This window comes from Anastrepha ludens, chromosome 4 (genome assembly GCF_028408465.1).
Source record: "Anastrepha ludens isolate Willacy chromosome 4, idAnaLude1.1, whole genome shotgun sequence".
Taxonomy (NCBI): Eukaryota; Metazoa; Arthropoda; class Insecta; order Diptera; family Tephritidae; genus Anastrepha; species Anastrepha ludens.
Genome location: NC_071500.1, coordinates 114,972,439 through 114,999,957, shown reverse-complemented (window position 1 = coordinate 114,999,957; position 27,519 = coordinate 114,972,439). Strand labels below are relative to the sequence as shown.

Below are 27,519 nucleotides of genomic sequence, written 5' to 3'. Positions count from 1 at the left end.
CAGTATTCTGGATTATTAACGCATGAAATATTTGGAAAATTATGGCATGAAGCATAATTTAGAACTGCTTGGAATACTGCATTGAATTCCTGCCGCAAACGGCATTAGCCTATAAATATTACCTTTGGTTTAACCAAAAAATCGGAAATGTGGTCCACTCAGCAAAACATCATCATCCAGTAATAGTCACGCTTTACTTACCAGCTCATGTGGCGTTACACGCGTGTATCGGTTTTGGTCGAATCCAAAACAGCTATGTTAGTCAGTTAAAGTCCTGAGCACTGGTTCCTTCAACCAAGATGTGGTCTTCCCCTTCCTCGTCTTCCTTTTTGGGGTACCGTGTCGTAGATTCGCCTTGCTTAAGCATCTTCGTTCATATGATTAACTATGTCTATGTTTCTATATACCTCATACAGATCGCTGTTTTACCGTAGACGATACTCCTTTGCAACGTGTAAGAGTCCAAAGATCCTACGGAGAATCTTCCTCTCGAAAGTTCACAAAACTTTTTCATCTGCGCTTGACGAGTGTTTTGTAGAGTGTCAGTTTGGTCCTTCGAGAGAGGGATCCATTTTTTATTTGGCTACTAAGCCCAAAAGACCAACCTATTGGCAAGAGTTTGTCTCCGTTTAATCCCCAAGTTAACGTCATTTTTATTGTTAAATCTGTTCCCAAGGTAGACAAAGTCCTTCATAACTTCCAATTGTTGGTTGTCAACGCTGAAATATTGTCCAAGGTACCAAGACTCCTTATGTTTTGACTACAGGTACTTAGTCCCCCGCTGGAGTATGCCGAGTATACAGCTCGATTGGTATCGTCGATAATGCAGTGCGGTTTAGCTCGGCAGCACGAAAAAATTGATTGTCCAGTAATAGTTGAAAAAGTCACAGGATAGAGAACTACCTTGTCTAAGACCTCATTTGGAAAGGTTTCTCCCAGTTCTGACGGTGATTGCGGTAGTGCTCAACGCTATCTTACACACTCGTATTAGTTTTGCCGGGATACCAGACTCATACATAGCGGCGGGGAGGGGATTTCTATCTGTGCTATGAAAGGTGGCTTTAAAATCAATAAATGGATGGTTTGCGCCAAGTTATTTCTCGTGAATCAACTCCAGAATTTAACATATTGGACAGATCTGGCCTGTGGTGGACTTTCCAGGTCTGAAGCCGCACTGTTAAGGCCCAATGAGTTTGTTGACGATGGGCTTCATTCACAATACGCTCGGCAGAGTCCTTACTAGAGAATTTGATTATTGATTTGATGATTACTTTGTACTTATAAACAAGGTGCAATCTGAATCTGAAGCCCCATCTATACATTTCTTTTGTTTGATCTAGAAATAGAAGTAAGTAGCAGAAAACGAAACATAATATCTTTTGGCCACTCTACTCTTCACAATACCTCATCCAATCTAGTATGGCCGGTCACATTCAGGTGCTTAAATCGAGAAAAATTATAACTCTGAATTCATTTAAGCAGGATGAACTCTCTTCTCGGCAGAGTAGATATGTAGCTAGATCTACTGAACTAGAGCTGAGCCCACCAACCGCTTTTTCCACTTAATACTGAAGGAGTGAATGTTATTAGTAGTTGCAAGCTAAGCAACTATAGTCAGAGTGGTCAGCTGTCGTTGCTTAGCACAACAAGTTAAATAAGTCAGGCATTTTGCAGATCATCATGCAACAGATAAGGAAATTGAACAGCAATAGCTTTGGATTCCCAGAAATCTGTCAAAGGAGTTTACTGGGTAACTGGGGCTGGAAGACTTTTAGAAATTCTTGCAAATCTTCCAAGTTTTGAGTAACTATTGAAAAATAATCGCATTGAGAAATGGACTCCATGATTTTTCTTCATGTACATGTACAACAATATAATAAACTACTTTTTAGGCGCGTTGAAATTTTAGTTACGCCCCATGATTTCCAAATATCCCACATCTACAGCCTTCAGCTTTTTTAATATTAATGTATTTGTTCTGTTTAGCAACAATAATTTTTTGTAAATATGTGATTTTAATGAGTCGATTATTTGTCTGTTTCCACCAAAAATAATAGTTAACTGCTTTCATGCTTGTTTCGTTAGCCCATTTTTAAATAACCTTTGCGTAGCCACAATTAAAAATTTGCTTCTTCACTTCAATGCCAAAGGCATTCTCTACTACGCACAAGCTTGCTTTGTTGCTTTTTCTTTTGCGATTGACGTTTCCTTCCTTCGTTTTTCTTCTTCATGTAAATTTTTTTTTCTTGTTTAAAGCATCATTTATTGCCCATGCTTGCCTGCTTCCAATCAGCATACCACGTTGTGCATATGATTTGTGGCATTCAAAATTCATAAAGAAAGTAAATATGTGTGCGTACGTGAGATGACATGCGCGCGCACCACCACGAAATGAGGCAGCTACCAGTTTTACGTGAATTTCATCGATGTCCGTTGCACAGTGTGTTAAAAATGTATAGAAGTGATGTAAGCTTTTTTTATCGCTCATTCAATTTCTTGAGACTCGATTGAAAGTAGATGATTACAAGAAGAATAAAAGGAAATCTATTGGAGCACATCATAGGTGTGGGGAATAGCTCTGTGAAGTCAATGGCCAACGAAGTGGATATTCAAAGTATAAAATTGACTAACATGCAGCACGCAGAATTTATTTATGCGAGCAGTGAGGCTTGAGAGTAAGGGAGTTGCAGTTATAGCAATCAAATCAAGAGGTACCGTCAAATTTGAACTCTCATTCAGAGTACTGTGGACTTACGAGTATCCCTTGAGCCGAGGCATAAATAACTTTTGCATGCGTATGAAATTTATTTCAAATCTTTAAGAAATAGGTTAGGAATAAGTAGCGAAAAATTATGAAACAGTTAAAGCAAATCTAAATTGATATGAATTTTTTATAGGATGTACAGCTTTTCACAGTTTTATATTTTCACGAAACTCATCGACAACACTATGACTCAAACCGTTCTGTAAAACGATTTTTAGAAATATTTCGGTGTTACCAAAAGAGTACACTTTTTTAGATTCATATAGCTTCCCATGTAGCCATTATATAATATATTATGAGTATGAGCCAAATCAGTCTGTAAATATGATTTTTACAAATATCTCAACCCAAGCGCCACCTGGCGGACCGAACAAACTTAGCAACATTCACGAAAACCCACCGAACATCCAACTAAAACGGTTTCAGCAAATGCGAACTTTATAAAGGAAAAATGCACACATGCACGCGGCCTGATTTTGGTATGTTTAAAAAAATAAAAAATTCTATGTAAGTTAACTACATTTTTTCTGCTACTGAAAATGTTTTATGTATTTAAAGTTTTTTTTTAGAATTCTACATTTTTTTCAAATATTCCAAACAAGTAAGCGATTCGCACACTGTTGACGTTTTTTTATTGTGCCTTTCCCTCACCCTCCTGCTTTCCTTTCATCGCTCAACTTTGGCTATCCTTCAGTTTCGCTCCAGTTCATTTGCAATATTTTCATGATTTTAACATTCGTACACCGACCAAACAGTTGCTTGAACTCCTCCTCGCTTATTTTCTCGTCTGTCTTTCCTTTTTATTACTACCTACCGATTTTGTTGCCACTTTATTGTTGTTAATGCATGTCACACTTTTGCAGAGAGTAAAGTGACCTGCACTGCTTAACACCAGAAGCACTTTAAGTTATTTTATGTTGATGCTCGATTCTTTTAACTGTATGGTATACATACCATATTCATGTAATATTTCTTCATTAGTGTTTTTAAATTATATATTTTTTCTTTTCTTTTTTGACTACCAAACTGCGCTAATTTATTGCACAATTGAGTTTAATAGTGGTTTTCAATAGTTACCGCAGCCACTGTTAACGGTAACAGCTGCAGCACTTCCTTTCCAAATTAATGAATAAGTTTTGGCCATCATTCATTGCCGCAATTTCACCAACCCATCTCTTACAGCGCCCCATGGCGTAAATTCTCCACTCAACTCAACTCAAATTATACTTTACTCCATCATTCACCACTCCGTTAGCGGCTGTTCACTGTTCACTGTTCGCTAATATTGCTTCTTTGAATGAAAATATGTGCAATAGTTCCACTTCATCGTCGGAATTTCCACTCGTTCTAGAACTAATGATATTGCACTCTCATGCAAATCATTTTCTTCGTGCTAAACATAAAACGGAACTGATTATTAATTTAGTGTACGAACAACATTAGCCCACTTTTTACACTTGAAGTTCTCCTTACTTCAGTGGCCTTACATATTGCTGTTAAGTTATTGGCGAACTATTTATGTACTGCCATTAACAGCATTCTTGTGGCGAGCTTTCCAGGCTTTTCACAGCGCAGTAGGAAGCTGCGGAAGTCTTAGCAATAGATCTTATTCTGCTCACAACAATGAAATAATAATAAAATTGCAAAGCTATTAATGTATTTCATGGGAACGTTGACTACTGAACGTTGAACAGTGAATGGTGCTCTTGGTGTTGTTATTGTTGTTGTGGGTATATGTTAAAGAAGTCGAAAATGCGGAAAGAAAAATGTAATATCATGAAAATACTGTCTCAGAGTTTACTCGGAGGTGATAGAAAGATGTATAAGAATTTTTCAATCTGCGCTTGGTCATGCAAATCAAGTTTTTGAATGAAAAACAAAATAATTAGTAGTAAATACGAAACAAACTTACTTGAAGTAATGAAAAATGTTCCATCTGAAAAGAAAAGAAATGCGAGATAATTAGTGAAGGAAAATTATAAATCGTTTGCTTATGCTGGAAAAAAAAAGAAAATTAAATTAAATTAAAAATGGTTCCATTGGAGATCTTGTTGCGAAGACGGATCGATTTAAAGAGTTTTTCAATACCCTACCATCTCAATAAAAGAAGTGCCGCCTTGATCAAAATGTTCCCGGTACAACCGCCAGGTGACACTCTAAGTAAACTTATTTGAGTTCTGTGTTTTTTATTAGGTTCCCACATCTGTAACTTTATCACCATTGCTTGACATTTGTGAAACTTACGTCGTCCTGAGTAAATCTACCGTTACACGTGTTTTCGATTTTCTACAGTCTTAACGGATTTGAATTTACAACACCGATTTGGTATTAAGTTTTGCGTTAAAAATGGATTCAATGGTGCGAAAATCTCAAAAATGCTGACAGAATGTTTTTCATGTTACTCAGCTATTTGCCGCACCGAGTGGCCGGCCTGAACGCTTCAGAAGAGATCATGTGTCTATCGAGGATAGAAAAAGTAGTGGCAGGAAGTCGACATCGAAAACTGAATGTAATGAAAAAAAGATGATCAGCAACTGCAAATTAACCATCCGAGAGCTAGCAGAGGACTTGAACAATACTTGTGGATCCGTTCAAGACATTCTAGTTAATGATTTGTAATTGCGCAGTGTTGCTGCAAAGTTGGTACCAAAGGCCCTGAATCTCATGCAAAAAAGAGACCGCGTTGATATCACCAAAGACATGATTTCCAAGGCTGATTCCTCCCAACATTCAAAGAACGCATCATTACTGGAGACACATCTTTTTTTGACTAAGAACGAAACGAGTTAAAACACTAGTACGGGTAGCGTGTTTTTATAGCTCTAATGGCTATACCGAAAATTGAGTTCCAGAAATGTTTCGAGAGGTGAATCAAACATTAGTATAAGTGCGTTGCAGTTGATGTGAAGTACTTTGAAGGCGATAATATCACTTTTGAGGAAAAACTTGTATTTTGAATTATCTGAATATATTCCGGGAACTTTTTGATTAAGGGGGTATTTTGTATTTAAAAATGTTACCATAGACGATCTTAAAGGCGGCTATTTGTAATACTTAGTCATGACTGTCGATTACAGAAAAAAGTCGTTTTTCCATTTGTTTATGTTGGTGGTAAACCTAAAAAGCGATGCTCTATCAGCAGTTTTATTAATTATCGAACGATATCTTGAGTTAATTGAATACTTTTAGGTTTTGTGACATAAGACTAGTACTGTGGCTTAATATTAAAAAAAATATTAGACATATTTTCCATTTGTTGAAAAAAATTTCAAGACGCACTCCACAAATAGGAAGAGGAGCTTGACCAAAACACTCAACAAAGGGTGTAAGCGCCAATTATACATTACTTAGGAGAAAAGAATCCATTATTTCGATTTGGGTCAAATATGCACCGTTTTGTTGTCTAATTTCCTGCCATTTTAAACGTAGCTTCATAATGCCTGTCTCATAGAAGAAAAACTCTAGAATACCATCGATCTTCTCTTGATGCCAATTTCTAATCACACAGGAAGCTTTGCAACGGGAGAAGAAGGTGGTAATCGCTTGGTGCCAGTTTCGAATTATATGGTGGATGCTTTAAAACTTCCCAACCAAGCTGCCGGTGTTTTTGGTGAGTCATTGCAGACGTGTGTGGCCTTGCGTTGTCCTGATGGAACACAAAACCTCTTCTGTTGGCCAATTCTTACCATTTTTGGACAAACCAAATTAGGGAAACTTCAATACACAGTAACTGGGTAATTGTGATACTTAAGGACAACGGCAGGACATAGTTGCTATATTATTTTTCTTTCTTTTTTCGTCCCATTTTGTCGCCCAGGGATCCGATTGATGAATTTTCCGGTGAATTAACACATCTTTCTATCCATTTTCGCAAATATTACGATCAAACAAATGTAAAAGCATGTATATAAAAATAAAAATAAAAATAAAAATATATATACCATGCAGGAATATTTTCTCTCCGATCGAGATAGTAAAGATATGTATAAGAGTCCTTTCCTTTCCTTGGGCCACGCGAGTTTTCACTTAACCTACTGTTTGACCTCAAACTCCATCCAAAAACAATCCCAATTTATTTATTGCAAAATATGCAACCAAGTCGTAATGAAGAATTGCGTTGGAGGCAGCCAACAGTAAACACCCACAAATCCACTATGCCAGCTATGTGAGCTATGCGCTCTTATTGCACCTCATAAATTGTATGCAATCAATAAAAAAGTAGGCTGAACGGGGAGCGATCGCAGTGTCAAACAGTGTAGAAAAGCCGCAGGACTTGAATTTAAATAAATTAATAAACGTTTTGATATGCCACAACCACACAACTACACTCAAACCAGAATCAAAGTCACAGTCAAAGCAAAATGCACAGTTAAAGCCAAAGTCAAAATACAATAACTTGCAGGCATATAAAGCGATAAAATCGTCTCGAGACAGCGAAGAAAAATGAGAATCGGACTTTAAATCCAGGCGCATTGCCAATGCGGAGGCGCAACGTACGCTCTGGGAAGCGAGTAATAAACAGATTTAGAAGCGTGTTAGCAATTCTTTCTTCGGACAACGGCAGGGTCATTATCATGCAACAAGTCGGTGCAGAATAATTGTAGCCAAAGTCACCACGGTAAAGCCGAAGCTAACCGACTGACGTTGGCTAGTCGATGTTGATAGAGACACTAGCGCACAAATGCCACAACAAACACAGAAACAGAAACGTTAAATACATTGGAAAATGAACGAAAACAATTTTATTGGGTAATGTAATAAAAATATTTCGCCAACTAGTCGTCCGTCGTGCACTGCGGGCGGAATGCTAATTTGGATGCCCGCAAACGTGTTACCAAAATTGTAAAGCCGCCCCCACAGCATAACCAGCCAACGACGGTGGAATAGTTGTAAAAAGTTATGTTGCGCGTTTTGTTGCTCTTGTTCTGCGCTGTACTTGGTACGGTAAATTTGTAGGTACTCGAATATGCGCAAGAGTCAAACAAGCTGCAGCACAATAAAAATTACCCAACTGCAGAATCGATAAAAAGTAGTGTATCATAAAATAACCGTTACTTTTTGCAGAGTAGCGGACAGTGTTGCCAACATCCATAAATGCTTGCGACAAAAAACGAATTATGGTTGGTTGCATGGAAAGGAAGAATAACAAATTTGCATGGAAGTACGACTGTGTTGCATGTGATGATGCTGGTGGTGTTGCAACTGCAATGGGATGTTCAAAAAAGAGCCGTAAATATGCTAAAATCTGGCAATAAACGCAAGAGCCAGTTACAGCAGCAAAACATTTTGTAGTTAGAGAAGTAAAAGTATAAATAAATTCGCAAACATACAAGAAATAAAATACGAAGTCGTTGAGAAACATTAAAACTATTTTTTATTACTCATTTCGACCCTTTGTTTTAAGAGTTTGGAGTTACAGTGATTATTTTGTGTTTTAAGTACGCTTAAAAATTTATTGAAAAGACCTTCATTCAGAGATACATTCTAGCTACCATGAGCAGGCAGTAAAATGAATATTTTTAATCAAGAAACGTGAACGCAATGAATCAAAAATTCATTTGTGGAATTAGCTGTATTTAAGATTCATAAAAACAAGGTAATAAAATTTTGTTTGTTTTGCTTTTGGCTATCAGTTTGGCCAGAATGTTATCACAAGAATATAAAAGCTAATAGGTACATCAAAACATAAAACAGGCGTTGTGAAACAATGTTTTTGATTATAAAAACTACCAATAACACTGTTTTACAGCGAAAACTCGCACCGAATGCCTTTACCCAATTCTTATGTAGAATAGCTCGCTAATTTGAAAATCGAGCTAGTTTTGGAGAATCTTTATATGCAATATAGCCAAAGAAAGATAATAAAAATAAAATTTTGGACGTCATCGTAGTGGAAAGGGTTGGTGCGTGACTACCATGCGGAAGTACGTAGGTTCAAATCTCCATGCATGAAACACCAAAATCATAAAAAAAATTGTTTCTAATAGCACTCGCACCTGAGCAGACAATGGCAAACCTCAAAGTGTATTTCTGCCATGAAAAAGTTTTTCATAAAAATTATCTGCCATTCGGAGTCGACTTAAAACTGCAGGTTCCCCCCACCCCATTTTTGTGAAACAACATCACAACGCACACCCCTAATAGGAGGAGGAGCTCCGCCAAACACTCAAAAAGGGTGTAAGCGCCAATGATTATTTTTATTTTTTATTTTAATAAAGGTCCCTATAAATACTACAAACATCGCTTTGGAAAAATGGAAAAATGCAAAATTTAGCAGGAACAAGTTTAAAAAATAACGCGTTAGGTATTTTCCTCTGATTATTAACAACTTTCTTGTAAGAAAATATAAAACTAGGTTGTATTAAAATTATCGAGCTAGTTTTTATGATATCCCTAATTAAGTGGAACCACTGTTTTTCGGTTGGACAGCTGTTCAATTTCAAATATCTCGAAAGCTTGTCCATAAAAGCAAATTACCTCGATTTTTGTAATCAGCGAGCGCTTCCACATAAAAATTGGATAGTGACGTAATTTGCACACAAAAAATTGAAAATATGTGAAACAGTGTAATTTGCTGCGCTTGTAAATATAAAATTTTATAGTCAGCTGAAGTTCTTAAATTTTTTTAAAATCTTTTATGCTGCTTTAATTACACTGGCTTTACATAAGCAATTTTTTTTGGCTCTCTATTCATCAGGGAGGCCAGAACTTCAGGTAATTTGATGCTGTCTATTTTTTGGAATTTACACCTATGTGTTATGTTCTCAAAATATCTTAAGAGATATTCAAATAAATCAAACGATTGTCCTCTTTCCGTATAACCCACAATAAGGCTGTCCGCATGACGTACGGATCCCTGAGATCGCAGAGAGTTCAGCTACACCAAAAATTTATCATCAGGTATCCAATCGGTAGCATATTCTTAATGGTGAAAAGCCAGTCAGTTGAATCAAAAGTGTTGGATAGGGAGTTCTAGTATGGACATGAGGACTGAAATGGTTCAAAATACAATTTAAGAGGTAACTCAATTTATTTATGATCGTCTATTCCTTGATATATATATATATATATATATATATATATCTCGGACCTCGGCCAAACACCCAAAACGGGTGTACGCCCCAAACATATATATGTATAAGTTAAGACCACCCGCACAAATTCGCTAACTATATACAATTAGCTGATGTTATATTTTTTGTTAAAGCTCAGCTTACGTTTTACAACACTACTTTTGCCTACGTGACCAAGATCGAGCGACTTTATGATGGGGTACGCGCAGTAACATCCATTGCTCTCACACTTTACTCAAAACCAGTTTTGAGGAAAAACTAATGAATTATGAGTTGCATGGCCTAGCGGAAAACGTTGGTGAAATTCCATCGAGCTGGGGTTTGATTGAGCGAAGCATTTTAGTTAAAGAACAGAATAAAGATTGACATTGAAACCGAAGGTCCAACTCGAGTTTTTATAAAGTTATTAAGTGGCGCCCAACGTGGGGCCTGTCAAATAAATATTTCGCAACTTGTTTCGAATGGTCAACCGCACTGACCAATTATGCAAGAATAATTCCTATAAGGAAGGCCGAACAAAGCGACAGGACTCAAAAGAACCAGGATCATAATCTACCGGAGCAGTGAATCATACATTTTTCGCCTACACCTACTTGGACAGTTGGGATACTGTGGAATTCCATATAAGAAGCCTTTATCTTAACTCTAAACTTATTGAATCAGTTTTCGTAATTACATATGGAAGTAATAATTAGATCTGATAATTATTTCATGTGAGAAATAAAATATAAAATTTGAGACTAAAGTGTTAATAGTCCCTTTTCGTGTCGTATTGAGGTGAAATTTTTTCCCAATTGCGTAACATACACGTGTTCAAAACTAAAAAAGGTTCAATATACTTGCGTAAGAAACAATAAAAAGTTATTTTTTTCATCAATTGGGTTTTCCATCTTAAAAACGGCAAACTTGAAAAATTAAAAATCGCTATATCAGGCGATAACAAGATTTCACTGCATTTGTGCAAAGTTATTGAAACTTAGTTCCCAACTTACGTAACATACACGTGTTCTATAGTAACATTAGCTAAATATTTTCTTTCTGGAAAATTTCGCATAGAATTTTTCATTTCAATTAAAAACAAAAACTACAAAGTTTTCCATATTAAAAAAATTGCTGTATCAGGCGAAAAGAAACATAGATTTCCGTGAATTATTTTGAATCATAGTAATATAATTTGTCAGATTACATAACATAATCTCATTTAAAACAGTTAAAACAAATGGTACACCCAGTCTTTTAACTTCTACGGCTGTAAAAATATACATTTTCCATAGTGCGGAAAACGAACCATAGATTGTTCAGTTTACACATAGTTGTTTACAGTCACCAGAAATCATCGTGATATCTGTAGTTTCTGCAGAATGGAAATCACAAGAGAGCTAGTTTTAGATATCGTAAGAGTCTCAACCGAGCGTGCTAGGGCAGAGTTCACGGCCCAAATTCAAGAACTTACTCTAGCCTTAAATCGCCTTAAACCACCATGTGTTGAGCCCTACCAACCCGTCGCAATTAACCCTTTAACAGAGTCAGGAAATGCTAGTTTGGACTTAGTAAAGTCTTTACCCGAATTTCGTGGCGATGCCTCGTGTTACCCAGCCTGGCGCTCCGCTGCCGCCTTTGCCATTAATTACTACCCTGAAGGTTCCGAAAAATATTACGTGGCAATGGGTATTTTCCGGAATAAAATTACTGGTGCGGCGAGTTCAACACTGTCGTCTTTCAATACGGTGCTAAATTTTAAGGCAATAATCGCCAGGTTAGACCAAACCTATGCAGATAAAAGACCAGTTCATGTTCTGGAAACTGAACTAAGTATTCTCAGGCAAGGTCATTTGTCAATTGCAGACTACTATGACTCGGTGGACAAACATTTTACGCTTATCATAAATAAGCAAATAATGACGAATAGTGGCAACGACGAAGTTATAAAGGCTCTAAACGATCGTGCAAGAGCAAACGCTCTACGAGTATTCATTTCAGGTCTTCGCCGTCCGCTATGTGACATATTATTTTCCTCGTCACCAAAGGATCTGCCCACTGCCTTGGCCGTTGCACAGGAGCTTGAGATGAATCACAAGCGCTATGATTTCGCCCAAACCTTTGCAATGGGTAGTTCAGTTAAACCAAACAAAGTAAGAGCGACAATGCCGCAATATAATTTTAATTCACAAAATGAACCAAATCGTTTACCAAATCACAACAATAGACCGAGTCCAATGGACCGAGTTGACCATGGCACATCTATCTATCGAAAAAATAATGCCACTCAAAATAGTGCAATCATTTCTAAAACGCCCAATCAAGCAATTGTATTTAAACGTTCTCGTGAGCCATCCGGTTCTTCCCAGAGACCTGGTGGAAAGACACAGCGGGTTAATTATATGCCAGACAATATTGGCATAGTTTCTGATGAATCTGAAAACGAAGAACACTACGACGACTATGATATCTCCAATTTTAAAAGTTATTCCGAAGAGCCTTACCATACATGCGAATCTAAAAATGATTCCGAAATAAATTTTTTAAACTAAAGTCGCTCCTACCTTTCATCACTAAAACTACTGCGAATGGTCAGGAGCTAAAAATATTAATAGATACAGGCACTTCAAAAAATTTTATTAAACATTTTCAATTTCTCGACGGAATTAAGGAGATGAAAACCCCATTTACGCTAAAATCAATAAATGGGCAAAATTTCATAGACAAAAAATGTTTGGTTAATGTTCTCAACCACACCTCGACTTTTTATTTACTTGATAATCTAAAAACCTTCGATGGCATAATTGGTTATGACTTCCTAAAAGAAATTGACTCAAAAATTGATATTAATGCAGGGTATTTATTGTATATTATCGGGATGGTAAGGTAAAACTTCAGCACCTTTGTTGCAATCAAGTCAACTTGATTACAATTAACGATGATTCCGTGCCTGCAAGTGTTCAAAATGACTTTCGTCAATTAATTAATAAAAACACTAATGCATTTACTCACCCAAATCGTTCCCTACCCTACAATACCAATGTCGAGGCTACAATTCGTACCACTACAGAAAACCCAATTTTTAGCAAAAGCTACCCGTACCCGATTTCAGCAGCAGAGCTCATAAACTCCGAAATAAAATCACTCTTAGGAGATGGCATAATTCGCAAGTCGTGTTCACCCTATAATTCGCCCGTCCACGTAGTAACAAAAAAGGGCATTGACGAAAATGGCAAACAAAAACTGCGTATGGTGATAGACTTTCGGAAAATTAACGAAAACACCATCTCTGATCGATATCCCATACCGGACACTTCAGTCATCCTGTCCAATTTAGGAAAATCAAAGTTTTTCTCCACGCTAGATTTGAATCCACCAAATCAACTTGCGCGAGAAAGATAGACCAAAAACAGCATTCAGTGTAAATAATGGCAAGTACGAATTTTGCCGCTTGCCATTTGGTTTGAAAAATGCTCCAAGCATTTTTCAACGAGCCATAGACGATATCCTGCGTGACGAAATCGGTAAGACCTGCCATGTTTATATCGATGATATAATTATCTTTTCACCAAACGAGCATTTGCATCTGAATGACATTAAAAGAATTTTAAACAAATTAGAAACTGCCGGTATGAGCGTTTCGCCCGAAAAGTCCAAATTTTTCCAAAAAGAAGTGGAGTTTTTAGGATTTGTAGTGTCGCAGAACGGTTTAAGAACTTGTCCAAACAAAATAAGCGATATTTTAAATTACAAAGTTCCAGAAACTTTACGCTCTCTACGATCCTTCCTTGGTCTTGCGGGATATTACCGCAGGTTCGTGAAAGATTATGCAGCCATCGTAAAACCGCTAACGAAATATTTGCGAGGAGAGAATGGGCACGTAGAAGCTAACAAGTCAAAAAAAATCCGAATAAAATTGGACCCCGAAGCCATGTCCGCCTTTAACAGAGTTAAGAAAATTCTTGCTTCTGAAGATGTTTTGCTCCAATACCCGGATTTTAGCTGCCCTTTCGATCTGACCACAGATGCGTCTTCAAATGCTTTGGGCGCGGTTTTGTTCCAGAAAAATAGGCCCATAACAATGATTTCCCGAACGCTCTCTCGAACAGAACAAAATTAAGCCACCAATGAGCGTGAGCTACTAGCTATAGTTTGGGCATTGAAGGCCCTTCGGCACTATCTATATGGCGTCAAAAACATCCATATTTTTACTGACCACCAGCCGCTTATCTTTTCAATTTCGGATAAAAATCCTAGCACTAAAATGAAAAGGTGGCGTGCTTTCGTCGAAGAGTTTGCTCCTACGTTTCATTATAAGCCAGGAAGTGAAAACAAGGTGGCAGACGCGCTCTCCAGACAGTTCATAAATAATATGAGTGAATCAATAGATACAGCTCATAGTGAGGAATCGTTGAGTAATGTTGTAAAAACGGTCAAATGCCCCATAAATCAATTAAAAAACCAACTAATACTAACAAAAGCGTCATACCTAAATAAAGTGACAAAAATTATTTTTCAGAAACATGTCCGCCATACAATTTCCTTCGATTCGCTCGGAAACTTGTTTGAATGTCTTAAAACCGTAATAAATCCAAATAATACGAACGCGATTCATTGTGACCTACCAACACTTTCCGAAATACAAAACGATTTAGTTTCACTCTTCCCGGGAGTGAAATTTCTCCACACAGAAATTTTTGTGATAGATTTGATAAATAAAACGGATCAATTAGAAAACAGTAATTGCAGAGCATAATCGCGCACACCGTTGTCTGCAAGAGAACTTTAAACAAATTTCTCGAGAATATTATTTCCCAAATATCAAAAAGAGGTTGTCTGTAAAGTCGGTATACTGACGATAGTTTAACGTGACAACGTCATAAGAAAATATTGATGGAATGGTTGCAATTTTCAAAACAAAATTTTAATTTTATTTGCTTGGTAGATATTTTGTATGGATATAGAGGAGGAGGTAAATGGAATTGCAATGGAATAGGTCAAGTTACATTTACACAAACGTGAAAAATGACGAAACATTTATCAAATTCATGAAAGATATCTTCAATTTCGATTGTGCATCAGACGTTAATAAGTCAACAACACTTAGATGCATCATCATCGATTTGACTTTCTCAAGACACATTACACTTGAAACACTCCCTTTCATTTCCTATTTTTCCTTTCATCGTTTATTCTCAACAGAGAATTGGTTCATTACCATGCACACAGGAAGAAGGCATATGCAAATACAAATATGTGAATTTATATGCAAATGCCCATATACATACATATACATACATATATATGCTCACTCAAGTAGGACAGAGCCAGATGTCGAACGTTGCCGAACGCGGGGACCGATTGTGCTCTTTGTCGTTCGTTCCGCGCTCTCGCTTGCAGTTCAAGCACATTAGCTTACATTTGCTTGCGTACGGAATGGATTCGTATATTTGATATGTCCATATAATTTGTATGCATCTTTACATATAGATTTATTCTTTTTTAAAATTGCGCGAAATTGTATATGTATATGCATGTTTATATACATATACTAGTATACAACATATCTTATAAGGTATGTGGTAAATATTACCATACATTTTTTCCTTCATATATAATAAAAAAATTAATAATAATAACATTAAAACAACAGGTATTATTAACAAACTTGGTTTTATTTTAAATTCTTCAAGTAAATCAAATTAATAATAACACTAGTCTACAAGGAAAAGTATCCGAAATAATTCAAACTAATATCTGCTTCTCTGTCCATGCAAAATTCGGATTGATAACTAAAATTAATTTATTAGTTTGAGTTTTCGAGATATCCTAACCTAAAAGTGCAAAAACCCCCATTTTTGCCCATATTTGAGGTTATGTAGCCTTGCAGATGTTTTCTTTCACCCAAATTAAAGGATGGCATCTTTAAATACAATCCTTCTTTTTTCAAATGGCGTTTTGTTTGCTCAAATATCATTTTTTTTCGCAGAGATATCGCATTTTGAAATTTTCATGTTTCGAAATTTTCCTACACCTGAAAATCGATTAAGATAACATAGACATGATATAGTCGCTTACTAATTTTCTTGGGTTTGAGGGCCTGAAATATATGGATTAATAGTATGTAAATTTGGAGTTTGTGGGAAAGCCTGCTTGCGGTTATGTGGGTTAGCCTGCTCGCGGTATGATAGGGGTGGTTTCTAGGGGTTAGGGCTGTGTGTGACTCGGTACCCAAAGGTTAGATAGTGTAGGGATGTGGTGAGTCAGCACACTTATGGTGTGAGACAAAATTTTAAGAAAAATAAGACTCAATTCAAGAAAATTAGTAATCGAATATTTCATGTCTATGTTATCTTAATCGATTTTCAGGTGTAGGAAAATTTCGAAACATGAAAATTTCAAAATGCGATATCTCTGCGAAAAAAAATGATATTTGAGCAAACAAAACGCCATTTGAAAAAAGAAGGATTGTATTTAAAGATGCCATCCTTTAATTTTGTTGAAAGAAAACATCTGCAAGGCTACATAACCTCAAATATGGGCAAAAATGGGGTTTTTTGCACTTTTAGGTTAGGATATCTCGAAAACTCAAACTAATAGAGCAATTCTGAGGCCAGATTTGGATTCAGCGCATCATAAACCTTCGGAAATATATAGTCTGGTTTCTGGGTCTGAATGTTGGTTAAATTTTGTCGGCCTGTGTAATCAATGAGAAGGCATATGCAAATACAAATACGTGAATTTATATATGTACATTTGCGCATATACATACATATATACGCTCACTTAAATAGGAGAGAGCAAGATGTCGAACGTTGCCTTTCGTTTGCTTTGTTTGCTTTGTCGTTCGTTCCGCGCTTTCGCTTGCAGTTCATTCAAGGTAACGACAATAAGCAAGGTAACGACAAATGAGCAAGGTAACGGCAATGAGCAAGGTAACACTAATGAGCAAGGTAACGACACATTTTTTCGTGCGTGCAGCCTGTTAAATCGAATTATAAGACGTTATCACGTCAAAAAAATGTTAAACGCTATTATTGCAAATAAATACCAGCGTAAACCAGTAAATCTCGAAATAGGCAAAACTCCTATTCCAAAGACGCCTGGCGAGATCTTACACATGGACATTTTTTTTACCGACAAGCAACATTTCCTAACCTGTATGGATAAGTTTTCGAAATACGCTGTAGTAAAACCAATTCAATCGCGCTCTACATTAGATATCAAGGAAGCCTTGCTAGAAATACTCCTAATATTTAAAAACACCAAAACTATTGTTTCAGACAATGAGAAAGCCTTTCATTCGATGACAATTAAAACTTTTCTTAGGGACAACTTTTCAATCGAACAATTTTTCATTCCGACGTTACATAGCCAAAGTAATGGGCAGGTTGAAAGATTCCATTCAACCTTAATGGAAATTGCCCGATGCATAAGAGAACAACAACAGCTGAACGAGACTATTGAATTGGTGCTACTGGCTACTCATAAGTACAACAACACCATTCATTCTATTACAAATGCTAAACCTATCGACATTCTTCATAACTCTTCGAATGAGGATTTGGAAATGATACGCGAAAGATTGTGCCAAGAGCAGGGGAACGTTTTAGGTAGACGGAATAAAAATAATAAAATGAAAACCTATGAGCCTGGTGAAAAAGTATTTTTGAAGAGAAATAGACGTCTAGGAAATAAATTTAACAAGATATTTGTTGAAAAAGTTGTGGAAAAGGATCTAGGCAGCACGGTCTTGATCGATGGAAAAATCATTCATAAAAGCAACTTACGATAAGTGTTGTTGAGCCTTTTTTGTTTCGTATGAGAGTTTAAGTCGTGGAAGTTATATTGCTACAATGACGTGAAAAAAATTCGTAAGCGTAAAAAATTTATCTGAAAATGAAATATATTATCAATTCTGATTATTTACAACTTCTTGATAAAATTAGAATTGTAAATAGACTCTTTAAACTAAGTTTAATTTTCACCATCCTTTGATGAGTTACATTCATTTTAATTTTAACGTAATCATAGTATAATCATGTAATCATAGTATAGAATCAAACAAATTTATTGTTCAAAAGTATGGAATTTAAGCTCAATTAAGCTTCAACATTAATAACGCTTTTAACTACCCATTTACAACCTTAACGTGCTGTGAAAAACGATCCGGTCTACAAAGCCAACAAGTCGTATTTTGAATCTAACTATTCGAACCGCTGAGCCACAGCTTTTTAGTAGCTGAAACGAGGACGTTTCGAACTCGACAAGGAGAGTAGTTAAGACCACCCGCACAAATTCGCTAACTATGTACAATTAGCTGATGTTATATTTTTTGTTAAAGCTCAGCTTACGTTTTACAACACTACTTTTGCCTACGTGACCAAGATCGAGCGACTTTATGATGGGGTACGCGCAGTAACATCCATTGCTCTCACACTTTACTCAAAACCAGTTTTGAGGAAAAACTAATGAATTATGAGTTGCATGGCCAAGCGGAAAACGTTGGTGAAATTCCATCGAGCACTTCAATTTTTTTTTTTGAATAAAACACAAACGGTTTGACTTTTTTAACTAATTTTTTTTTTTATTATCGAGTTTGAACATATACATTTAAGTATGAAATTCGATTTCTTTTGTATGACCACCGCGTGCACGTTTTACGAAGACCAAACGTTGAACCCAATTTTCGACCACTCTTTTGCATAAATCGGCCGAAATTCCAGCAATTTCGCGTTCAATATTGGCTCTGAGCTCACAAATCGTCGCCGGCTTGTTACTGTAGACCAATGACTTCACATAACCCCAAAGAAAATAGTCTAGAGGCGTCAAATCACACGAGCGCGGCGGCCATTCGACCGGTCAATTTCTGGAAATAATGCGCTCATCGAACTTACTCAACAAATCAATTGTAGCATGTGCTGTGTGGCTTGTGGCCCCGTCCTGTTGAAACCACATGTCGTCTAAGTCCATACCATTCAATTGCGGCCAAAAATAATCGTTTATCATGTCGCGGTATCGATTTCCGTTCACAGTATCGTGGCGATCGTTCTCGTCAACGAAAAAATATGGGCCAATTACGCCGCCGGCATGTAAACCGCACCAAACAGTGATTTTTTCGGGATGCAACGGTGCCTCATGAATCACGTGTGGATTGCTTTCTGCCCAGTAACGCATATTTTGCTTGTTGTCAAAGCCATTGAGCCAAAAGTGAGCTTCATCACTGAAGATGATTTTTTGGAATTATTTGGATTTAAAGTAGCAGCAACAGAACGATTATTTTCATAAAAAATTTGCACGATTTGCAATCGTTGCTCAAGTGTGTAGCGTTCCATGATGAAATGTATACTAATGAAGTTTACAAATGACAAGCGAAAAATAAAAAATATTGCGTCGATCGCCCTCCCCATCGGAAAAAAGTTGAAGCGCACCTATTGAAAAACGCCTTATATATATATGCATATATATATATATATATATATGCTCTTATTTGTGACACATCACATCTTGTTGTTGTTCCACAAATGGAGGGACCTAAAGTTTCAAGCCGACTCCGAACGGCAGATATTTTTATACGAAGAGCTTTTTCATGGCAGATGTACACTTGGAAGTTTGCCATTGCCTGCCAAGGGGCGATCGCTATTAGAAAAAACTTTTTCTTCATTTTGGTCTTTCACCGAGATTCGAACCTACGTTCTCTCTGAATTCTGGATGGTAGTCACGCACCAAGCCATTCGATCACGGCGGCCTTCCATGAGAGAATTTGAAAAAAATTACGTTTAATTTACTCTTTCAATAATTTATGATAATTACAAACGCAATAAAGAAAAACAAAACATATTTTTCTTGATTTCACAGATACGCAATTGAAATAAATTTCTTGCAGTCTTTGATTTGCTTTCGATAGTAACACCGGCTAGCACGTTTTTTGTGTTGTTTTACCTTACTAATAGAAGAAAAAATGTATTAAATTTGCATTTTGTAGAAACCAAATCCTTGTAGAAAATCATATCCTAATTTAAGCGGTGTGCCAGGATGCATTCCATGTCATACTGGTCCTGGACACACCGACACAATTCCCTGAGCGAAGTTTGCCTACAAATTTCAGTTTTACTGAAATTATCTAGAGTTAGAAAGCCTTGCTAAGGTAACTGATGCGCCAAGAGAGAAGGAGAGAGCTGATTACTGAGCAAACAGCTTCTAAGCATTTGCTAATTTTAAATGTTTACTAGCCTAGGTGAATAAACCTACTGTCAATTTTATTAAGCCGATAAAACACAAACCAGATGGTGCTCTATGTAATGTATTTATTTATTCATCACTGAGGAAGCAAAAAATGTTGTCTTGGAAGTGATGATATAAATAAAAACCCGGTGAGTATAAAAAAAATTTTTTTTGGTAAAAGACAAAAAATTCTAAAGTGCCTAAAATGAAATTTGAATTAAAAGGTTTGCATGTTAAGTGATTAGGTGGATGAATTATGGTGGCAACTAATTTTGTACTATAACTAACTTTATTTTATTCTTGATTTCTTCTATAATGTTAAGAAAAAAATAAGAATCTGTTAAACACTATGTCACAGGCATCGTATCTAGATGAAAAATAAGATGCCTCATTGTTGTTCATTCGGGGACTAAAGGAACAGACATGATAATTTGCTTAAATTAAAATTGTTGTTAATCACACTAAAAGCTACCATTGACGGTAACGAAACATATACATACGTACAATGTACTTTTAACATTAAAACAACAACAAAATTAAAAATATAAAACACTGGCATGCCAAGCAATTTAGTCGTGAAATGAAAACGAAAAAAAAACCGAAAAACCAAAAGTAATTCAAAAAACTGAACAAGTAAATGCCCTTAATACAAAACAGCGTAATTATGCGCACGCACTTAAAAAAGCGACTGTTCGTAAGTGTGGTGAGGTGATACAAAAACGGCATAAGGTCGTAGAACAAAACAGTGCATGGATGGAGCAGAGGTAGTGACGGCCAAGACAGATTTTTTTTGGTTGTTGGACAGTCCACGCTTGCAGGTTGGCATTCCACAACACCATCGGCAGCACACCCCTGACTACATCATCATAATAATTATTAGCATCGTAAATAACAGCTACACAGAAACAGAAGGGTCACAAAATCAACAACCAGCCATTGGCACATGTGCATGTAGGCTTGTATGCATGTGTGTATGTGTGTAAGTTGATACATGTTAGGTCCATCATTTTATCTGTCATCCATCACGGATTCCAGCTGCACGGCGAAAGGGCGCTGCCAAAACGGTTTCGTTAACAATATATTTCAGTTGTTAATGATGAAGTAAAAAACAAAAACAAGACAAAACACAGAGAAAAAATTCGCCATATCAGCTGTGTATTGGCCAGTCATCAAGTTGATGCTGATTCATGGTGTTACCAGCAGAAATGAAACATGAAAAGGTTAAAACGTTGTCAGCTATTCAAACTGCTTAAAAGTACATTTTCATGATATACCTATGTGATGTTTTTACTAGCTAATCACATTTTTGATTTTAATTATCAGTTTTTAGTCTCATAGAATGGTTCATGTAGATTGCAAGTTCGTAGCTTAAGTCTCTCATTTATAGGTCAAATCTGTGTGCATTTGAATTATGTAGGTTTTGCTTTCGATCGTTAAATTGTGATTAAGGCATGCTTAAAGTTCTAAGACGAAAAAATGTCGATTATTTTGTGAACCTTCTAATGTCCAGGCACCGCTTATTCTTCCACAAGAATATTCTTCTGAAAGTGATCGCCGCAAACTGTCGGAATCTAATTTGATTATTGCAATAATAAACAAAATTGAGAATAAAAAAAGATTCTTCCATTTTCCACTTTGAAATTATTTCTCTATATATCAATATTACATTTGTTTATTACAAAAATGTCTTCTTTGATAGAAAAAGCATACTTTCTGGTAACGAGGAATGGTTCTATGGATATGGTATCTATGTTAATAGGCATGGCGTTTCTCAGACATGCCAAAATTCGAAACCCCACGGCAAAGTCGTGCCATGGAGAAAAAGGAAACTACCATCCACTACCTCTGTGAATACCCTGCAAAGCGAAGATGTTAACCCTTGGCAAACTGATTTTTGAAACTCTCGAAGAGCAGGCCGGCATAGACGTAAACAATCTCATAGGGTTCTTCAACCGCACACACTGGATATACCCCCAAAGGAATAACCTGTATAACTTGTTGGTAGCGAGGATCTGGCAACAAAGTGGCACGGAAGCAAGTGATTGGTGAGTCACCACTTCAACCAAAATTAGAATGGTCCACTCCGCATTCCTTTGCACTTTAAGGATAATATTTCGTCCCCTTAGTATTAAAATAGCCTATAAATTTTTTGATGTTTTGAGAAAATGAATTTCAAACTTTTTGTCGAAAGTAGCTCTCACTCAAATCTCGTTATGTCTGTAAATATTTATTAGTTTTTGACTGACGTTTTGACCCATTTTGTGGAACTAGAATTTGAAAAAATTTTGACCACATATAAAATCGACGATGGAGAATCCAAAAATTCAATAAAAAATAATAGCCTATGAGCACATATAGGCTATTGTTATACTAAGGGGACGATTTGTACTTATGGACCAGAAATTGGGATTCTGCCTGTAATGGCGGCTCTAACGCACATGTTTTCCATTTGAAAGCTCGATAGAAATTCTACTCCTGGCCGGTAAACATCTGCGTAAACAGCAGCCGAAGGAGTTGGATAAAATAATCCAGAAAGCAGCAAAAATAAAAATGAAAATCGACAAACAAATTTATTTTGCAAAATACCTACATACAAACACACATATGAACATGCGTACGCCCATATGGTGGAATGTGCCTGGCAAAGTGAGTATCTGCGTTGCCCACAAACGCTGCGCAATTCGGTAGGATATGTGGCAAGGCAATAATAAAGCCAACAACGCAAGCAAAACAAAGGAAAAGATTGAAAAACGAAATACTTAAATGAAAAGTAACAACAACAACATCCAACAAACGGGCTAATAAGTAAATGCTAAACATGCACGAAAAACGAAGTAAAGGCAGATAATGATAAAAACAACAAAAAATTCCCTCAGTCCAAAGCGAACATTGATACGTTGCAAAGCATAAAAAGTAGACGAAAACTTGTGCCAAAAGAATGTGGCAAAATGAAGCCAACGCCACAGGCTACAAAAACAATAACGACAACTATATGAAAACAATGTTAACTACAACTTAGCCGGCAAGAAGAGCATCGAACGCCGCGCAGAAAAAAGGGTGCCAAAAGTCCACTCGAACAAAGCAAAGCTATTGCCACAAAATGTTGAAAGCACAAATATGCGACCAAGGCAGCAAGTTGCAACGCAGTGAGCAGATGAGCAGTTAGTTAGAGAGTAGCGTGTGTGTGTGTGGAATGGAGAGCAGAGAGTGTGTCACCTGAGGAGGAAGAAGCTGATTGTTTAGCTGGCTACATGCCCCATTGTATATATGTGTGTATGAGGTGATTGAAAGAGGTTGCTTGCCGCAGCCGACCGCTCATGACTGGCGGTTGAGGTTGCAACGCACACAACTGGTTCTTGAACTTGAAAGTTCGCCTACTAACAACAACGAAGAAACAACAAACCTGCAATAACAACAACAACTCTGAAAGTAAACGCAATAAAAATAACGCTAACAACAATAACAACAACCAAATCGAAAAACTTGCTAGCAAAACTTAAAATCTGAAAACACGTAGGAAATTGTTTCTGTTTGTTTGTTTGTACTGTGCCACGCAACTTGCAACGCGCCTCAACATAAACTGCGATTCACAGCTATGATTACACTACCGCTCCACACTCCGCTCACTATAGCCAGCTTTGTGGCATCACAGCATCGGTAACTTCCACTCGTGAAAATCGTCGCGCATTTTTCGGTTCTGTTCGCAGTTTTTTCCGATTCCACCTTTGCCATTCCTCATTCTTTAGCTATTGTTATTGTTGCTGCTGCTTCCTGCGCAGCCTTTCATTGAATATTTTTGTGCAGTTATTCTTGCCGCAATTTGTTGTTGCCGGTTGTTGTCTGATCTTGTTGCTGTTGTTGCTTAGTGAATATTTGTTAGCGGCCATGTAAGCATTTCTTTGTTGCCATTACTTGGCTGTGACTTTTTTCTGTCAACTGCTATTCGACAAAAAGGAATTTCGCAGTGTGAAATTTATTTCGAGTTTTTCTTCAAATATTTTTTTCATTGACTTCCGCGTTTCTTTTCGTCAAGGTGCCGCAGCGATGCCGATTTTTTGTTTTGTTAGTGAGCTCTGCATCTGTTTTCAAGCTTACATTTTGCCATTTTCGTGATTCTGTTTTAGTTTTCGCCTAAGTTATGTCATGGGCTTTTCGTGGTTTTGCCCCGCGGGATGCTATGTTGTTGCCGTCCGATGTAGCTACAGGTACTTTGTGTGTTTACTGTAGACTCCACTGACAATTAATTTCTCTGTTTTTGCTAATATTTGTTTAAATTAAGCATGGCCATATTTTAGAGGGCATCTGGTCATGGCTTTAAAATAATTTCTACATAAAAGAGGAACAACTAAATTTGTGTGTAGGCTTATCTTAGTTACATATTTAATATAATCTTCACGACTCTGCGATTCCAACTATGGTTTCTTTACTAGTATTGGGTTTGTCCCAATCTGGCCCCGAAAATTATTTTATTTTTTAATTTGGCAAAGTTTATATCTCTGTTAGTAGGCTTACAATTTTCGCTTTGATGAAGATTCGCAATTTAACTTTTTATTTACTTAGTCTAAGAAATTACCATCTTTCATGCTACGAACAGCACAAAGTAACTTGGAGTGTGACTACTATTCAAAAGTGCACAGGTTCGAAACCTCAGCCACGAAACAGCCAATGATACAAAAGGTTTTTCTAATAGCGGTCGCTTCTTAGTAGGCAATGGCAAGCCTCCGAGTGTAATTTCGCCATGAAAAGCCCTTCATGAAACAAAAAAAATCGTTTATTGTTCGGAGTCCGCTTAAGCCTGTAAGCTTAAACCAAGGTGCACGCCACAAAGGATGTAAGCGCCAATTCTATATATACAGCTACCGTCAAAAGAAAGTGTGCATCACATATTGAGAGTGAACGAAAAGTGATGGACTTATCACAACTGACAAATCGAAGCCGAAAATAAAGCTAAATAATAGCTCAGTTTTCATATGCAGCTGCAAAAAGAAGCCAACGTTTTAATAAATGCAACCTTTGTAATTGAATTCCAAAGTGTGCAGCATAAAACGCCGCAGAGTAAGAAGAATTTCTAACATTTTATCCATATGTTCGACATGGAAAAAATGGAAGTCATGAGCAGCTTGAGTTGATGAAATTTTTAGCTTTTTGCTCAAGGTAAACCAGTTCTTTGTTTGGACATATCTAATTGGATGATTTAAGTAGCATAATTCTTAAGGAATTTGGTTTTTTCCGAAATGAGTCGCATTTTTGTTTATTATTTCTTTTTATCCGATAGTCATTAAAATTGCCTATACAAGAGGAGTATATAAATGTATTCAATATTTGGCTATTTTAATGAAGATTAATTAACTTCGCCGTTGTGTTGAGTTCGTGCCAGGCGATAAATAAATCTCTCGCTTAAGTATTTGTCAATAACCTCTGTGATATTGGAGTTAAGTGTGTATACATACACATAGACACAAGCGAGTGAGTGCCGGTAAAGTATGTGTGTGCGTGTGTGTATTCGTAAATCCATATGTCACCAATGCATTGTAAGCGAGTGCGAACAAGAGACCAGTATTGTGATAGCGTCGCTGCCGAGCTGTCGGCAAAGGGAATATCACCGCTTAAGGCTCACAGCTGTCCTTATTGTTTTTGATGGTTTCTTATGTTCAGTGTTAGTCCAGCACAAGCGCTCACTTGACCGCTGGCCATTGGCTAATCAGTGTGACTGCTGGGTGAACAATGGCCGGCAAGACGAAAATTTAACTCTATTTTAAAACTAGTTTTTAATTTTTTTTTTTTGGCGCAGAAAAAGTATTTTATAGAATTATAAAATATTCCGCATGCTGTGGTGCTTAATTTATTTGAAATTTTCGAACTTCGCTTAAGCTTTTATTAGTTGTAACTCTGTAATAAATCGTGCGCAATATGAGCCCTAAGCGCTACTGAAGTGATAACCTAAAGGGAATAATTAGAAGTATATTTGATGAGGTGTTTTTATAAATTTTTGCTATTAATTTCTCTTTTATTGTTTTTTTTTGTGTTAATTAACGCACTTGTTAATGCTGCTAATAAATCAGCGATTACAAAAATAACAAAATACACACTCCAAAAATATCATAAGTGGCACATCTGTGTTTGCTCAGCGCCCACTCAGCTGTCACTTGGGTTTATTAACCATTTTCGAAATGCCTTCAAGTTTCTAGGCATAGAAATATGATAATTTTTATTAAGAAATATTTATCACACAACGGCAGCGGGAATTTTGAGCTCAAATTATGTATGCAAGCCACACATAATTGATTACTTTTCATTTTATGCGTAGCAAAAGAGTTAAGTAAATAAATATTTACAATAACAAAAGTATTGTGCAATTAAAAATATTCAATCCCACACTCAAAGTAAACACAAACTTCATAGGTTATTGTAGTAGCATCACTAATGCGCTCTAAAAGGCAGCTATTTTTTGTCACACACAAAAAAAGGTCCAAAATTATTATCCAAATTAATGAGTTTTTGACTAATTAAATAAATTTAAACTTTGGCAGCCGTAACCTCAGTTTTATTTAATTTTTTAAGCCTGATTTATATTTAAAAAATTGCTTTAAATTACAGTAGATAACTTTTTTCATTACTATTACTATTGGGTAAACCATTGGCAAAATGAAGAATCGTTTTGCATAATTGGATGATACGCGACCGATTAGACCATGTATAGAGAAAATTGTGGCTGTAAATGAGAGTTTGAAGAAGGCCCAGAAGAACCGATTCGGCAGAGATGTCAACAACTTGGCTTTTCTTATGGCACCACTTGGGCGATTTTACACAAAGATCTTGGTTTGAAAGCGTATAAACTACAGCTAGTCCAAGATTTGAAGTCGGCCGATCTTCCAAAATGTCGTCATTTTAGTCGTTGGGCGCTTGAAAAACTCGCCGAATATCCGTATTTTGGAACCCGAATTTTGTTCAGCCATGTGGCCCATTTTTGGTTTAAGGGCTACGCCTATAAGCAAAATTGCTGCATTTGGACTGATGGGCACCCCGGTGCCATTCAATAACAGCTATTACATCCATTGAAAACAACCGTTTTGTGAGGCCTATGGAATGGAGGAATCATCGGCCCATATTTCTTAAAGACGAGTCTGGCGCCAATGTAACAGTGAATGGCGAACGCTATCGTTCCAAGATAAACGACTTTTTGATGCCGGAACCTGAAGCCCGTGGTCTTCACAACAAGACGGCGCTAATTGTCATACAGCCAGACTGCCCGTAAAACAATGGACTTACTGCGTCGTCGTTTCGGTGAGCAATTTATCTCTCGCCTCGGAGCAGTGTATTGGCCACCAAGATTGTGTGATATGACACCTTTGGACTTTTATTTATGGGTCTAAATGTTTTGTGGATAAACCAGCTTTGATTGAGGTATTGAAAGCCAACATTACAACAAATTTATTTGGATGGCGGAATTACGGAGCAGTTGCGGCCAACATTTAAAAG

At 36.8% G+C, this 27,519-nt stretch overlaps 1 protein-coding gene across 2 annotated transcripts in view; it reads right to left on the bottom strand.

Annotated features, from left to right (window-relative positions):
- The window catches only part of LOC128860697 (ankyrin repeat and BTB/POZ domain-containing protein 2), a 160,852-nt gene that overhangs the window by 73,014 nt on the left and 60,319 nt on the right, over nucleotides 1-27,519 (bottom strand). For both annotated transcript variants that reach the window (XM_054098364.1, XM_054098365.1), the window contains exon 2: nucleotides 4,677-4,700. The gene's annotated coding sequence lies outside the window, so the exon portion shown is untranslated. The remainder of the gene's footprint in view (nucleotides 1-4,676; nucleotides 4,701-27,519) is intronic.